We start from the raw sequence: 15,922 nt of genomic DNA on the forward strand, positions 1-15,922 counted from the left end.
GACTTGCTAGTAAGTAGGTGTGGAGGTAACTAGGTCAAAAAAGAAATGAGGTTAATTGTAGCTGATTTGTTAATGAATCTATTATAGCTGTCAGTGGTCACATGCTTTCTTTTTAGATGCTGAAAAAAGCATTATTTGACAGTCAGTTTTGGAATTTTCCCCAGGATTAGCATCACCAATACATGCTTTATAGATATAATAACTCCCAATTATTATCATTTTATTGAGTACATCCCCTAAGCCAGGCATTGTGTTAAGTGCTTTACTTACATTATCTCACTGAACTTCTACCACAAGCCTGTGAAGCTGATTTTACTCCCAGATGGAAGATGAAGGTCACAGTAGTTTAATTATTTTTCCAGATCCACATGGCTTGTAAATGGCAGAGCCAGTATCATCCTCTAGCCTGTCTGACTTATAAACCCATGCTTATAACAACAGCTCTGGTTGACTGATAATGTCCTATACAAATCAGTATCATTGCACTTTCCAAAGCTTTACTATATTATCTGTTGAATGTCTCCCTTCTCTAGGAACCATGTCTAATTTCTCTTTATAGGAAGGCTCTCAATAAGTTTTTGTTGAATGTATTAACAATGTCTTTCTATTACTCAGAATCTCCCATTTGCCCACCCTCGCCCAACAATTATCTCCTTGTTCACAATAATTTTAGAGAGTGGCTCAATTATATCAGTGTTTCTGGCAGCCAAGAGTTCTCATAAAATTCTCTCTTATCCAAGGCTTAACGAAAGCCTTTGTTTTAGCTTTTACAATCTGATAATCATCACCTAGGGAGAAAACACAAGGTGAAATAGAAAATGAGTGGTTGTTTTTTCTTTTTATCCATTAACTTTTTATCAGCTGCCAGGTATGAATTTATGCCTGCCATGTTCTTCATCTCTGAATATGAATTACTATCCTTATTGTCCTTAATCTTTTCCTTTATGAAATGGGTGGTCATATTTAAATCAATAATACATTGGAGTAACACACTTAGAACTGAGCACTTCTTGGTCTGGAGTCTCATTTGTTTATTCATTAATCAAATCACATCTTGGGAGGGAGAGGAAATAGGAATAATAATGGGTACAAAAAATATAGTTAGATAGAATGAATAAAGATCTAGTATTTGCTCTTTATTCAACAAGATAACCACAGTCAATAGTAACTTATTGTACATTTAAAAAATAACTAAAAAAGTGCAATTGGAATGCTTATAACAAAAAAATAATAAATACTTGAGTTGATAGATACCCCGTTTACCCTGATGTGATTATTATACATTGTATGCCTGTATCAAAATATTTCGTGTACCCCATAAAAATATACCTACTATGTGACCGTAAAAATAAAAAATAATAATAATTTAACAAATTAAAAACAAAAAACATAAATTATATTTAAGATGTAATTTTAATAATATAAGAATACTAGGAGGAGAGTAAGTTAACAAATACTCCCTAATACTTAAGGAATTTTGAATTATGTGCATATTTATGGCAACTTCAAAAAAAGGAGGAAAAGCAAAAAAGATGACTGTAATCCTTAAGGACAGGATACTCTTTTGTGGCTTTGGCTAACATGTACCCATGCTACTCTGCCTACTCTTCCTACAACATGCATCTCCCACTGGATACATTCCCAACCAGGAAGGTTTGGTAGTTATTGCTTTCCATTCAAGAATTCGGTGTTTTGGTCGAGAATTTGTAATGGGCTTGACATGTGACTCAATGTAAAAAAATAAATAAAAAATCCAATAATGTACTAAATATTTTTCACTCATTTGCCATACTGACAGTGTAAATACAAATCTGGTCTAAATGTACAGACTCCCAAGCAACAATGTACAGCCTTCTTTGTCCTCCATGCTAAGAGATGTAAAAGCTTAAGGGTCAAACAATACCAAATGTATAGGCTTCAAAAACCATCTAAGTTAGGGTGTTCTCTAATTTTAGCTAAGATCCATCTGGAACACTGACAAGTGATCACTTATATAGAATAATGTGAAATACATTTTTTGAAAAATAAACTTTAGTGGAATAATCCTAAAGGATAACTAACACCAGAGGAATAGCAGGTTATCACCAGTAAGGTGCCAGCCAATTTGTTCCAGCCACTTTTGAATCTATGTTTTATACTCTAAAATTTAGTTCTCTTTCCCTAAGCTTCCTATCATGTCAGTATCTATGTTATGAAGAAAAAGAGACTTAGGTGAGATGTTTTATTTCTCACACGTGATAGTCTGCTTTAGAGACGAAACTGGATGGTGAAGGTCAAAATTTTCACGTACTCAAGAGCTGTAACTAATGGACTTAGCAATGCCAAAAACAAGGAGTGCTCAGGAGAGTCATTGCTGAGGTCCCTTATTGGGAAGGAATAAGACTAGAGTGTCTTCAAGTCATAAAGGAACCAGATCTAAAATCAGACATGAATCTGGATTAAAGAGGATACCACAGCACACAAATGGAAAGAGATGTTTCTAGATGGCGTCTGTCCAGTGGTCTCATCGGGAGATGGCCATGCTATGTATCTCTTAATGTGGTGGTACTTCATTGCCCCCTTTAAGTGCTATTTATACAGTTATTCAATCCATGCAGTGAATGTGTTTGTTAACCACCTTTAGGAGGACATTGCTAGGTGTTAGGGATACAAAAAATTTCAGTCAATATATTTTCAGGGTGGCAAGTGAAGCAATCATGTGAAACAGCACATCTGCTCTCCATCATAACATAAGAAACAAGCAAGTAGAAAGCTCTACCTCTAAATCACCATTACAAGATGGAGAAAAGGGGATGCACTATTAATTGTGCTATGCATGATTATCAAAGTGCCTCTGAATGCTGGATGTTAAGTGTAAGGTTTGTTCTTGCCGAGTTTAAAAGGAAAGAAACTGAGGCCAGCACAAGAAGATCCAATGTGAAGGGTTTATTTAGGCTACCGGACGAGGTTCTGCGGTCTGACAGGAGGGGCTGGAGAAGTCTAATGGACTCCTCTCAGGCACAGGGTTTTATAGGGAGTGAAGGAGCTTGATTGGTTGTGGGAGAGCAAGACTGTCACTGGGTAGAATTACAAGCCTTCAGCTAGGACTTGGCTTGACGTTGGTTAGAATTACTCGGCTGCCATTGGCTACAAAGGCTTGGTTGCTATTGACCAGAAAGACTTGGCTGCTATTGGCTAGAAAGACTTGGCTGCTATTGGCTAGAAAGAGGCTAGGGTTGCAGCACCTTGTTTGCATACTGGCTTTTTAAGGGAAGGTCAGGCTGTGCGAGCATGGGAGAAGGGAACATGCCTGAGCATGTCTGAGCTTGCCCGAGCTCGTCTGGGCTTTGGAAAAAAGGGGGCGGGTCTGCGTCCGTGCTCGCGGCGAGGCTACTGGCCTTACATTAAGGATTATAAACATGACGTGTATGGCGCAGACCTGATTAAGATGTACCATTTGATACATGTAAATAAAGTCTACTTTCTATACTAAAGTTACAATTTTGATAATAAATTATTACACATTGAGTCCTTATTCATGAAATTATTGTTCTTCAGTGCCATATTTGCCTTTCTCTTTCTATGCACACACACACACACACACGCACACACATATACAAACACACAACTGTTACTTTCTGGCTAAACCATTTGAAAATAACTTTCACAAGCATGACCCTGACCTTTCACTCCTAAATACCTGATCATACTTCTAAATGCCTCCTAAAGACAAGAACTTTCTCTTACATAACCATAATTCAACAATCAAATTCAGGAAATTTAACAGCAATACACATTTCTATTATCCAACATACACCCCATATGACAATTTCACCAATTATTCCGATAATTAAATGTTCTCTAGGGCATATATTTGATCCAAGAGCCAGTCCAGGATCACACCCTTCAATTCTGTTGTCATGCTTCTCATGTCCTTGTCCCTAGAATAGTCCTCAGCCTCTCTGTTCCTTTGATGAAATGGACAGTCCTAAGGGGTACCAGCCTGTTTGTAGAATGTCCTTCAGCTGGATTTGGCTGGGTATTTAGCCAGATTTCTCATGGAGTTCCTGGACACTGCCTCATGTGTGATCTGGAGCAGGTATCTCTGGTTCTTCAGTCTGACGCTGTCCCTGCTTTCCACGTGGTTGCCACTGTGCTCTTCCACTGCAAAAGAAAGCCCAGCTATCTCTGCTCAATCTTCTCATCCCTCAGAGAAAGTGCATTGCAGCCCCATGGTCATTAGATGGGTGCTTCTTCATTTACCGCGGCACACCTCAGGCCAGGCTGTGGCTTTTACATAAAACTTCAGGGTTTGAGGTTAACACAAGTGTAATACAAAGAATAATGTCAAATGCTGCTAAACGTTCCTACTCTTCAAGCCCACATCCTAAATCACCATAGGAGAGTCTTTAAATAGAGTGGTTTCTGCCGAAACACTGGCCTGCCTCCACGTGGAGGGGTCAGCTCCCTCTAGCACGTGGGCTCCCACGATGTTCATGCTACACAGTTCAGATCCAACAGATCCCCAGGCCTAGAGAGGGAGAAACATCAATCTCTACCCCAGCCAGTGACCACCTTGTTTCCTGATTTGGAAGGATTTTCTTCCCAGGAAGATTGACTCTAAGGTTTCTTCTCCCTCTACCTGCTAACCCACCTCTGAAGAATCCGGCTTCTGTGACTCAGCAAGTCAAGTCCTTCCAGACCACACTGACTAAAGTTAGACCGTCCAGTCTTATGTAACAGCAATGTGGGACAACCAGAAGCAGCCTGGAAGCACTGCCCCAAGCCAGACGCAATTCCTTTACAGCCTTTTCTCCAGCATGCGGTGAAGCACAGAATGGTCTTTCACATGAACCCTACTGTAGCCCGGTTTTCATTCCTCATCTCCTATAAACAAATGCTTGGACAAGAACCTATAAACACATCTCCCAAGAACAACCAGCATTTTTCAGACATAAATTCTAAATCTAGATTGAGGGAAAAAAAATTATACCTCTTCAGGAACATAATTGAGCTTAAGATACACCCAATTTACATTACTAAATAGACTGTCCAGACCATTTGCATTTGGGTTACTGCATTGCATTTTGGCTTTCTTTAAGAAAAATATTGAGTACTTGCCCTTACACCTACATAAGTAAAAGGCCCATTGAAGTGATGTTTGTAAAAAGTAAGGTAAATTCTAGCCTTCACCCTAGAGGGTGAGACTGCTTATAACTTCAAGACTGGAAGGTTTTCCAGCCTCAACTATTTTCACTCTTTTTAAGGCAGATTTTCCACACTGCACCTAGTTAGAGACAGCATCCTTCAAATATGCCCCATCTTTCCTGCTTATCACCCAAGCCCACCCTGCTGATCCCTCACCATGTCCCTTATTTTCTCACTTCCAGGCGCTTGCTTTTGTTGAATATGCTCCTCATCACTCTCAAGATTCTACTTGGTCTTTAAAGACAAACCTAATGCTATCCCCTGATCTTCCCAACTGGATGTGATCACTCTTTCCCCCTTGAAATCTGCATCTTTCTCTTAGGGTGGTTATAGTCTACCTTATGTCACAGTTATTTGGGTTCATGTTTCCTGTCCTATTAGGCTTTCTCCAGGTCAATGACAAACCCACAGTCATCTTGGCACCTCTCCCATTACCTAGCATGGTGCCTTGCAAAGAGCAGGCATTTGAAATGCTTGCAGAGTTGAATTGAACTAAAACCTAGTGAATACAAAGTCTTACAGGAAATTTTAGTTCTGACCTAAATTACATAACATGGAAAATTTGAAAATATCAGTAAAAGAATGAGAGAAGAAATGTTTCAGTCTGTTGTTCATTTGGCAACTGCAGCCTTGGCCAAATATTAACAAAGACAGGTATTGTAAATGAAGCCCCTTTATGTCCAGACTTAATGAGCATTCAATGACACAGAGTAGAGCAACTGGATGAAATGATTCTTGGGCTGTAGTGTTTGAGGTTTGTGAGAAAAGTGTGATCCCAGCTAAGTAACAAATAGAGAATCGCTACTGCTCTCTTTACCATTTAGTGGGCTGCACTGAAAGGAAAATTAAAAGTAGGAAAAAAGAATGTAATAGACATTAAACAACGATCTTTAGTAACACATTTCTGATGATTATATCACTGATATCAGATGGAGAGTCACCGAGAGCCTTATTAGAGCTGACTATTGAGCAGCTAACTCTATCACAGTTTAATGAGAAGACAAAAATGCTATATGGTAAATGGTACATAGTTTCCTCTTGGGGTGGGGGTGCAGGCTCACCTTTCTTATGGGTAAAGCCTTGAGAAGCATATAAAGAGAAATAAGTCTTTGCAAGTCTCCTGAAGAAGGAAGGAAGACACCGAGAACTGTATTTGCAACTAGGGTGGGGCTGAGGGAGAAGGGAGAGAGAGGAAAGAGAAGAAAGGACATGAAGAAATGCCACGTTCGGTGGAATATTATGAACTACACAAAGCAATGCCTTTCCATGATCTCATGAACACTCAGAAAATTTGACAAAAAGCTTGAGGTAATTGAATTTCTCATGAAAATCAAATCTTGTGAAAAACTAGGCAAATTCTGCATCAGGGTTTTTGTAAGAAAGTAGAGACAGTAAGTTCTAGTGCAGGGGACTGGGTGAGAGAGGATAAGTTCCCAGAAATCCTGGGGACTTCCCCACCCCATGGAAATTAGGGGCTTTGAAAAAATTTTCCCCAGAACACAGAAATAGAGAAGACCTTAGATAAAATCAGCATTACAGCAAGTTTAGTGGCCACAGGTTTATCATCTAATATTCTAAGGATATTAACCCATGACCTATTTACATAAACACTACCTCCATTGTAAGAAAAGGAAATAAAGCTTGAGGCATACAATGTGGCACTTATGAGCATGGATCCTGGAGCCAAATGCTTGAGTCTTGTTCTGTGATGTTGAACTGTGTGCTCTTGGTAAGTTACTGACACTCTGTGCATCAGTTTCTTCATCGGAAAAATAGGGATAATAAAAGCACCTATATGTGAACAAAGAGTTTAACAAAACCTGTCATTCCTCTGGGAGACCTGAACTTTGGTTGACTATGCAGTTCTGTCCTGGTAGCCTGGGAAAAGTAGAAATGTTAGCTATATCACTAGCATCATTGTTTACGATAAGAATGAGACCTAATCGGTAAATTGCCTTTAAACTTGGGGAATTAGAAGTGAACTGTAAAAATGTGATGGGGATGCCCTGCTTTGGGCTGCCATGAGTGTGGTGACCATGGTAACTGGGCATGTGCTTTGAAGTATCCTTGTAGCTATGCCTATATAAATCCTTCTTATGTATACATGCCTCATTTCATAATTTTTAAAAATTTGAAATATAGAAATAGGAAGAGGAAAAAAATTCCTATGGGAGAGATTAATGTATAATCCAGCAGTCATACTCCCTTGTATTTACCCAAATGAGTTGAAAATGTATGTCCACACAAAACCCTGGACACAGATGTTTATAGCATGTTTATTCATAATTGCCAAAACTTGGCAGCAACCAAGATGTCCTTCAATAGGTAAATGGATTAAAAAAAAAGAAACCATGATACATCCAGACAATGAAATATTAGTCAGTGCTAAAATAAAATGAATTATCACATCACAAAAAGACATGTAGTGATATTAAATGCATATTACTAAGTGAAAGATGCCATTCTGAAAAGGCTGTATGATTCTAACTAGATGACACTTGGAAAATGCAAAACTGTAGAGACAGTAAAAAGATCGATGGTTCATGCTCTGGGATGAATAGGTGTAGCACAAGGAATTTTTAGGGCAGTGACACTATTCTGTATACTATAATACTGCTTACATATCATTGCACATTTGCCAAAAATCTATAGAATGTACAACACACAGAACCCTAATGTAAACCATGAACTTTTAGTTAATGATAATCTATTAACATAGTTTCATCAAGTAAAACAATATATCACACTAATGGAAGACGTTAACATGGTAACAGGGGAATCTCTGTGCTCATACAGGGCTGAGGGGGTATATGGGAAATTTCTGTACTTTCCGCTCACTTTTTCTGAAACCTGAAACTGCTCTGGTCTGGTGGAGAATGAGGCTTCTAGGCCAGAGTAAATCCTTTACTTACCTCCTGTGGATCTTGTTTCCCTGAACCTGAGCTGTTGGACGACTTCAAAACTGCCATTGAAGGAAACTGTCTGAAGCTACCCTGGGGTGAGCTGTGTTTCCTGTCCTATATCCTTCTCAACAGGCTGGTGGCCTGTGGTCACTTTGTAAGTCTGAACATCTGGTAGAGTCTAAGAAGATCACCTGATGGGCGATGCACTCTCTCAGAAGTGTTGTGACAATTAAATGAGGAGTTAACATAGGCAAAATACTCAGAACAGGGCTTCGGACACATAAGTGCTTTGTAACTAATTACAATTGTTACAGGAGTGAGTGGTTGTAGTTTAACATTTTAATAATAAAATCTCAAAAAATTATGAGTGATATGCCATCCGCAAAGTCATATATGTATCTCCACAGATAGAGATATCATATATTCATTATATAACGCCTTGCACATAATTTGCTCTTCCTCAGGCAACCCCCAAAATTCCATTATCTGGACATGTTTAAGTGATTACACCATGGAACCCAAGTTAGGACTGCAAGTTTCCAAAGTCCAGCCTACCCTCAGCATAGCTAAGCTCCCCTCAAAATGACCTAACTGACCCCTGAGCTTTTGAGTGACTTTATCTGTCTGAAATATGCTTTTCTTGTTATTGTATCCCAAGTTCCTAGCATGATGCCTTGCACATATTCATTTATTCATGAACCAGTGTTTATCAAGGGCCTGCAATGTATCAAGTGCTGGGCTAGTATTAATAGTTGTTTTTGTTTTTATTTATTTCTTTGAGACAAAGTTTCACTCTGTTTCCCAGGCTGGCGTATTTTGGCACAATCTTGGCTCATTGCAGCCTCTGCCTCCCAGGCTCAAGTGATTCTCCTCCCTCAGCCTCCCAAATAGCTGGGATTAGAGGCACATGCTACCATGCTTGGCTAATTTTTGTATTTTTAGTAGAGATGAGGTTTCACCATGTTGGCCAGGCTGGTCTCAAACTCTTGACCTCAAGTAATCCACCCACCTCGGCCTGCCAAAGTGTTGGGATTACAGGTGTGAGCCACCACACCTAGCCTAATAGTTGTTTTTGAAAAGTCCTAATGGAAAACATGAGCCCTGTGATGAACACATTCTATGTGCCACCTCAGATCCACTTAGCCTCACCACCTCCTGGGCCCTCACTGCTGTGTCTCCCCTGCGTCTCCCCTGCAATCAGCCCCCTGCCAGTCTCACATTCTACAGCCTGAGGCCAATGTCCAGAGTCTTGGATGAAACACCATGGCACAGGTTAAACACATCTGTCTTCACATACTGAAGTGGCCAGATGACGTCATGGAAGTTTAGGAGAGTTAACTCTGTGGGGAAAACTGATGAATGGAGACGGCACATAAATTTCTTCTCCATCCCTCCCCACGATTGATTGTTCTAAGGTACAGTGCTCAGGGAGTGCATCTGAAGGTGGCTCCTTTATAGAAGAGGCTATTTACACACTTTGTAAAGGGTCTCTTTACAAAGGAGCAACCCATCTTGTGTTTGCTTCTGATCCTTCCAACCTCACTTCCTTTCCCCTTCACTTTTCTGCCCTGGGATTGCAACTCCTCCGCAAAACATTAGCAATTAAAGTTTTGCCACAGGCTCTGATTTCTGGCCAACCTGGGCTAAGCCTCGCTCACAGATTCATGCCCTTAGTAATCCCAGTTACCCTTCTACTTACTGTACCCTAGACCCACTCCCTGCCCCTCTCATTCATCACACATTCCAATTTCACTTGGCTAAGTACCACAACTTTCCTGATTATGTCTCTGTGTTGATTCCACATACTCACACCCACCTTGGTTTGCTTTTGCTTTTCCAGCCTCCATTCCTCCTTCTTACAGCTAACAATATTTTTTTGTTTCCTTGGGAAATTACTACTCTCTTCCCCTTGATCCATGTGGTTCAGGTGGGACTGAGCTTCCTCCCACACCAGCCAGGTCCTGGCCAATCAGTGTATTCCAAAGACCCAGTCATAGGGATTGATTTGGAGACAGGGACATGACTAAATCAGTCCAAACAGAGCCTGTCTTGAGATCTTTGCCAGAGTTACTGAGGTTTAAAAGCTCTTTCTCTTATTAGAAAGACAAAGGAAGAGAGCACAGACATGGGGAGAACCTGAGAACAGAGCCAGACCCAAGGGAGAGCAAGCGGTTGGCTTTTGACAGGAGGTCTCAGCCACTGAATTAATCCATGCCTGAAGTTTCCTACCTTCAATTTGGCTTTCTGTACCTACAACAGAAGGTGAACAAACTAATCGGTTCTCTCTCTACACATAAATCCTGGGCATTAGTATAAAAACCTGGAGTACCCAATGTAACACAGTGGAAGTGCTCGCTACACCTTGTGATCTGTGTATCTTTCCACTGCAGGGTTGTGGGATGGGCTTCGGTGAGTCATTTCACAGAGTCAAGGCTTGGGACACCAGCCCTGAGGGCACACACTCCACCTGGTACGCAAGTGGCTGTTCCTTCCACAGAGCCGCCTGGCTTGTCTCGGCTTGTCTCTTCCCTTTCTCTCCTGACATGTGTTTCTGTCTGAGTGCCTTGCCAACAATCTGATGCAACTTCTCAAATTCTTCATACTGCAGGGAGATTTCAGGGCCATTTAGGCGTTACAGTTCTTCAGCAGCACAGAGCAGGTGGAATTTCTGGCACCCTACCAGATGGGAGATTCAAGAGCAGGTCTTTTGCTGTGGGAGGTGGTGCAACTCTCAGAGGAGCTTTCCAGCCGGACCACCCCACATCTTCCACAGTTGGCTTCTGTTAGCATTTCTACTTGACTCGTGCCCCTGTCTTTCCTAACTCTCCACCTAATGCAGTTTTACGTCTGTATCTGAGCTTCACACACTCTCATACCACCTTGGGTAATGTTTCTTCATCCATCCTTGACCCTTCAGACCCTCGTCCTTCCTTTAAGTTGCCCCTTTAGGAAGGCAGGTCTTATTAGTTATATGCCAACCTGATGAAGGGGACCTGGCCAATGGCAAAGTCTAATTACTGTTTCTTCTGACTCAGGATCATGGTGTCTCAGTGTGTCCCAGGCTAGAACCAAAGGCAACTTAAAAGCTCAACCTTCTACCCTGTCAGATGTCCAGCAGACCTCTAGAATTTATGTCTATCCTGCTGTGTTCTCGGAGAAGTGTCCTCATGCAGTGATCAGATGTGTATTGAGCAAAGTCTAAAGCACATTGGGGCTATCCTGCTTGCAGATCAGTGAATGTCTGATGGGTGAAGTCTTAAGCACAGACTGAAAGATATCCCTACTCAGGCAATGCAGCCATTTTCTCTGACACATCAGCCCTTTTAGTCCAGCCCAATTTCTGGATGTTTGCTTGGTGACCTGCACAGCAGCCATACCCTCAGTCTACTGAACAGACACACTCCGGGGAACCAGTTGAGTTTCAGGCAATTTTGATGGTGGAATTCAGGTGTAACATGCATGGATCAAACAATAACCGTAAAACATCTTTCATATGCAAGGCTCTGGCTAAGGGCTAGTGATTGAAACAAGAAAACATTAAATGAAAACATTGTTATAAATTGTGAAATATGCTTTGAACATTTGAACTTTGGATACGCAAGAGGGAGAGACAGAATAATTGGGGAAGGTGTCTATTCAGGGAAGGCTTTTTTGAAGAGGTGACATGAGGTGTAGCAAAAAGAGAGGACAAAAGAAATGAGAAAGTAGAACACAAACAACGAGATAGAACGCAAGCAATTGAAGGAAGGCTGTTACAGTTAGAAAGAACAACCCGTACAAACTCCCTGAGGTAGGTATTTTACAGGAATGGAAAATCAGTGGAGCTGAAGCATAGTAAGCCAGGTGGAGAATGGCACAGAATAAGAATTGAGGCATGGCCCAGGTGCGGTGACTCACGCCTATAATCCCAGCACTTTGGGAGGCCGAGGCAGGCAAATCACCTGAGCTGAGGAGTTCGAGACCAGTCTTGGCAACATAGTGAAGCCCTGTCTCTACCTAAAATACAAAAGATTAGTTAAAAACAACAACAACAACAACAAAACACCTTTCTTAAAAAGAAAATAGAATTAAGGCATGATCAGTGGCAGGATGTAGGGTCTTAGGGAGCTCAAATATAAATCCGTGTGAAAAATGAAGCCATTGATATGAGAGAATAATGTGGAATAATTCCAAGGTCACCCTTACTGCAAAGTATATGGAGAATGGGTTGTAGATGGCAGAAGAGAAAGAAAGGGAGCCAGTCAGAAGGATGCCCCTGGGTGTGGTGGCTGTGGGGAGGAATGAAGGATTTCTCCGTCCTCCTAGAGGTTGATCAGTAGGACTTCCTGCTGGGTGCAACGTGATGGGTAGGAAAAAGAAGAATCAGCATGACTCTTAGGTTTCTGGTTTAAGAGACTGATCCATGGTGGCTTCACTTAGTAAGTTGGGAAAATCTGAGAGGTTAGTATATTTGTAGGGGTGAGTGGGAGTCCATTTGATTTTGGAACTGAGTTTTAGATGTTTGTGAGACAGCAAATGGAACCATCCGGAGGGAAGTTGGAATACACACCTGAAACCTGGGCAGATGGGTCGAATCTGGAGGCAGGGATTTGGGATCATCAGCATGCAGATGGCCTTTAGAGTCACAGGCATGGATAAGGTCGTTAGGAGGGTGCAGAAAAAAAAAAAGGACAGAAGTCCCTTTAACCCAGTTCCTCCCCTCAAGTCTTCTCCATATGTCCTAGTCCTTCCTTCTTTAGGCTTCATGTGCAGAAGATACAGTTCACTTCTGCCTTCTCTCGGTGGAGTCTGACGGCCCCTCAGCAAGTTGGCCAACTGTGGTCACCCTCGCAGAAAGCCCAGTCCCCACGCCTTTATCTTCTACACCTTTCAGATAAGATTCCTTCCCCCTCCACACCCACCCTCAAGGTCACCAAATGATCTTCATGCTAAGACAAAAAGAAGGAAGGAAGAAACCCTAAACAACACTGCCATTGCCACCAAGCCAAGAAACTAAACCGACAGGCAAAACTACAGCATGACCTTTCAGAAAGATTGCCCTGCTAGCCAAGTCTTGGAAGATAATTTGCTGTCCTACGATTGCCTCTGGGGTGAATCACACTTCCAGACTGCTGTCTTTTGGCTTAGCAGTTAGCATGTAGCCTGGATCACATGGAAGGCTGGAAAAAGAGAATTTTACCAGGACCATCTTCGATGAATATATGCTCCACTGACAATAGGTCCCAAAGGGAAAATGAGTCCCAAAGCCAATATGCATCTGTAAAGACACCACATGTTTTTCAGTGTGGTGTGTGAGTTTCAAAGACTCCATTGTGTAATTATCCACCCCTTTTATGTTAAAGGGTCAGGATCTTCTCTGATCTCTGTATGAATATTTTCTATTCCTGGCAGATTCCCCCTCTTACCTGCTCTCTCCCATAGCTCCCAGACTAAGTCGGGAGCTAATTCCTGTACCAGAAAGAAGCAAACAGGAAGTGTCTTCTTTAAGACTGTAGATTACCCGCAACATTGAGGTTTCCTTTCGGTGTTTTGCACCTCTGCTTCAGTTCATTTTGCCCTGCCCCTTCCTTCCGGTGCAGCATCAGGCCACTTTTCTGGCCTTTCTCTGCAGTTCTTAAGGCCACATGTTTCTTATCTTCCCACTATCTTCCTTGACCAATCACTGTTTGTGCTGCTCATACAAGTGGCGTGATTCGCAGCTTTGCCCTGAAGCTCAATTTGTTCATGCATATGGGCTCCCGGCTCCCCATCAGGTTTGCAAACCTGCTGTGCAACCCAGACCCATAACTTCCGCATGTGCTTTGTTCTCCCAGCTCCAGCTTGTGGCCTATCTTTGTGCTAAGCCACCACCCCCACAGTTCCTCTGCTGACATATAGTGTGCACATACAAAAACTGCTTTTTGTTTCATGACAGCTTTAAATACCTGGATCCTGTGATCCTGTGGTTGCATCTCTGTGCCTCCTTATTTATGTATTGCCTGACATTTTGACTCAACCAAAACTCCTCCATCTCTGCTCCCCACTGAAAGGGTCTGCCTCCTGCAGCTTTCCGTGGGGGTCAGCATTTGTGTGTGCTCCTAAGCAGGGTTACTTTTTTTTTTTTTTTTTCTGAGACAGAGTTTCACTCCTGTCGCCCAAGCTGGAGTGCAACAGTGTGATTTCGGCTCACTGCAACCTCTGCCTCCCAGGTTCAAGTGATTTTCCTGCCTCGGCCTCCTGAGTAGCTGGGATTACAGGCACGTGCCACCATGCCCAGCTAATTTTTGTATTTTTAGTAGAGATGGGGTTTCACCATGTTGGCCAGCCTGGTCTCGAACTCCTGACCTCACATGATCCACCTGCCTCAGCTTCCCAAAGTGCTGGGATTACAGGTGTGAGCCACTGCTCCTGGCCGCAGGGTTACTACTGATTAGTAAAAGTGTTTCTTTTTCCTGACCTAGAAATGTCTACTTCATGTTAATTCATCATTCAGAGTGCCTGGGAGACCTGCGTTCAGCCAGCAAAGAATAAGGCAAGGGTGGGGAATGATAAACCGATGGTGGTCCAGCTTTTTACATTTAATACTAAATCTATTTCATAGGTGTGATTAATGAAACTCTTTAAGGAAAGGATGTGTGGTTGTCACTAGTGCTGTAAACCAAATTATTCTGGGTCCCCTGGGTGCATATGGTTCTATTATACTTCTCTCTGAAGTTAGGAAGCGCTGTGTGATTTGTTTGGGACAAAGAAATTTTAGCAGAAGTGATATGTGTTACCTTGGAGTGGAAACTTTACGAACCTTTGTGGACTTTGGCATACTTCCTTTTCCCTGCCAAGGTCAGCATCCTCTAAGTCATTTTAAGTGTTTTAGTAGTCTCATTAAAAGGGTTAAGAGAAAAAAGTAAAATTAATTTTAATAATATATTTTATTTAACCCAATATATCCAAAATATCATTTCAACAGGGAACTGATATTAAAAATTATTCGTGAGATATTTTAGTCTTTTTTATTCATAGTAAGTCTTTGAAATCTAGTGTGTGTTTTACAATTACTTCTCAGTTCAGAATAGCCACTTTTCAAGGATTTAACAGCCAGAGATGGCTAGTGACTGACAGACAGCACAGGCCCCAGCCAGCATGGAAGCACAGATAGAGCTTCTTTCTCTTCACCTGGCTCCCGAGGGACAGTGGCATAGACACAGCTGACCTGCAGTGGATGCATAGGCGGGAGCGAGAAGTAAGACTCTGTTGTTTTCAGTCACTCAGACTTTACAGTTCTCTGTTGCTGCAGCATAACTAACAGAGACACTGACATAAGGTATTAGATATTGATGTAACAGTGTGCTGAAATACGTGGTGCTGTTAGCTACAGGAGCAAGCAATGAGTAGCAAGGAAATTCTTACCAACTAAAAGGATAGCAATTCCCTTTATATAGCGGTAAGATACTTGGTAGATCACTTTTAAAAGCTTAGAAGGTTGTATGTAATGCACTTGCAGTTTTAGTGAAACAGGTTAGATGACAAAACTTAGTAGCATGAGTTAGTTGTCATTGGCTGTATTTATAGAGGAACTACAAGAAAAGGAATCAGATGAAAAGAGAATTGCTTGATTTGAAAGTAAGAATAAAAGGAAACAATAGGCTGGGCGCGGTGGCTCACGCCTGTAATCCCAGCACTTTGGGAGGCTGAGGCGGGTGGATCGTGAGGTCAAGAGGTCGAGACCATACTGGCCAACATGGTGAAACCCCTTCTCTACTAAAAATACAAAAATTAGCCAGGCATTTGGCACACGCCTGTAGTCCCAGCACTTTGGGAGGCTGAGGCCGGTGGATCGTGAGGTCAAGAGGTCGAGA

The 15,922-nt window shown here is 41.9% G+C and overlaps 1 long non-coding RNA gene across 2 annotated transcripts; it reads right to left on the reverse strand.

The window, feature by feature from the left end:
- Nucleotides 1-1,030: 1,030 nt before the first annotated feature.
- Nucleotides 1,031-13,618, reverse strand: LOC105724856 (uncharacterized). 2 transcript variants are annotated; one of them, XR_010345558.1, is made up of 3 exons: nucleotides 13,496-13,618; nucleotides 10,452-12,704; nucleotides 1,031-4,143 (listed from the first exon to the last, which is right to left on the reverse strand). It is a non-coding gene; the product is annotated as an uncharacterized LOC105724856 (long non-coding RNA). The 2 variants fall into 2 exon arrangements; XR_010345557.1 differs by lacking the exon at nucleotides 1,031-4,143 and having other exon boundaries at nucleotides 7,448-12,704.
- Nucleotides 13,619-15,922: the final 2,304 nt, after the last annotated feature.

This window comes from Aotus nancymaae, unplaced genomic scaffold (assembly GCF_030222135.1).
Source record: "Aotus nancymaae isolate 86718 unplaced genomic scaffold, 86718_ANA_hifiasm-v0.15.2.pri h1tg000036l, whole genome shotgun sequence".
Lineage (NCBI taxonomy): Eukaryota > Metazoa > Chordata > Mammalia > Primates > Aotidae > Aotus > Aotus nancymaae.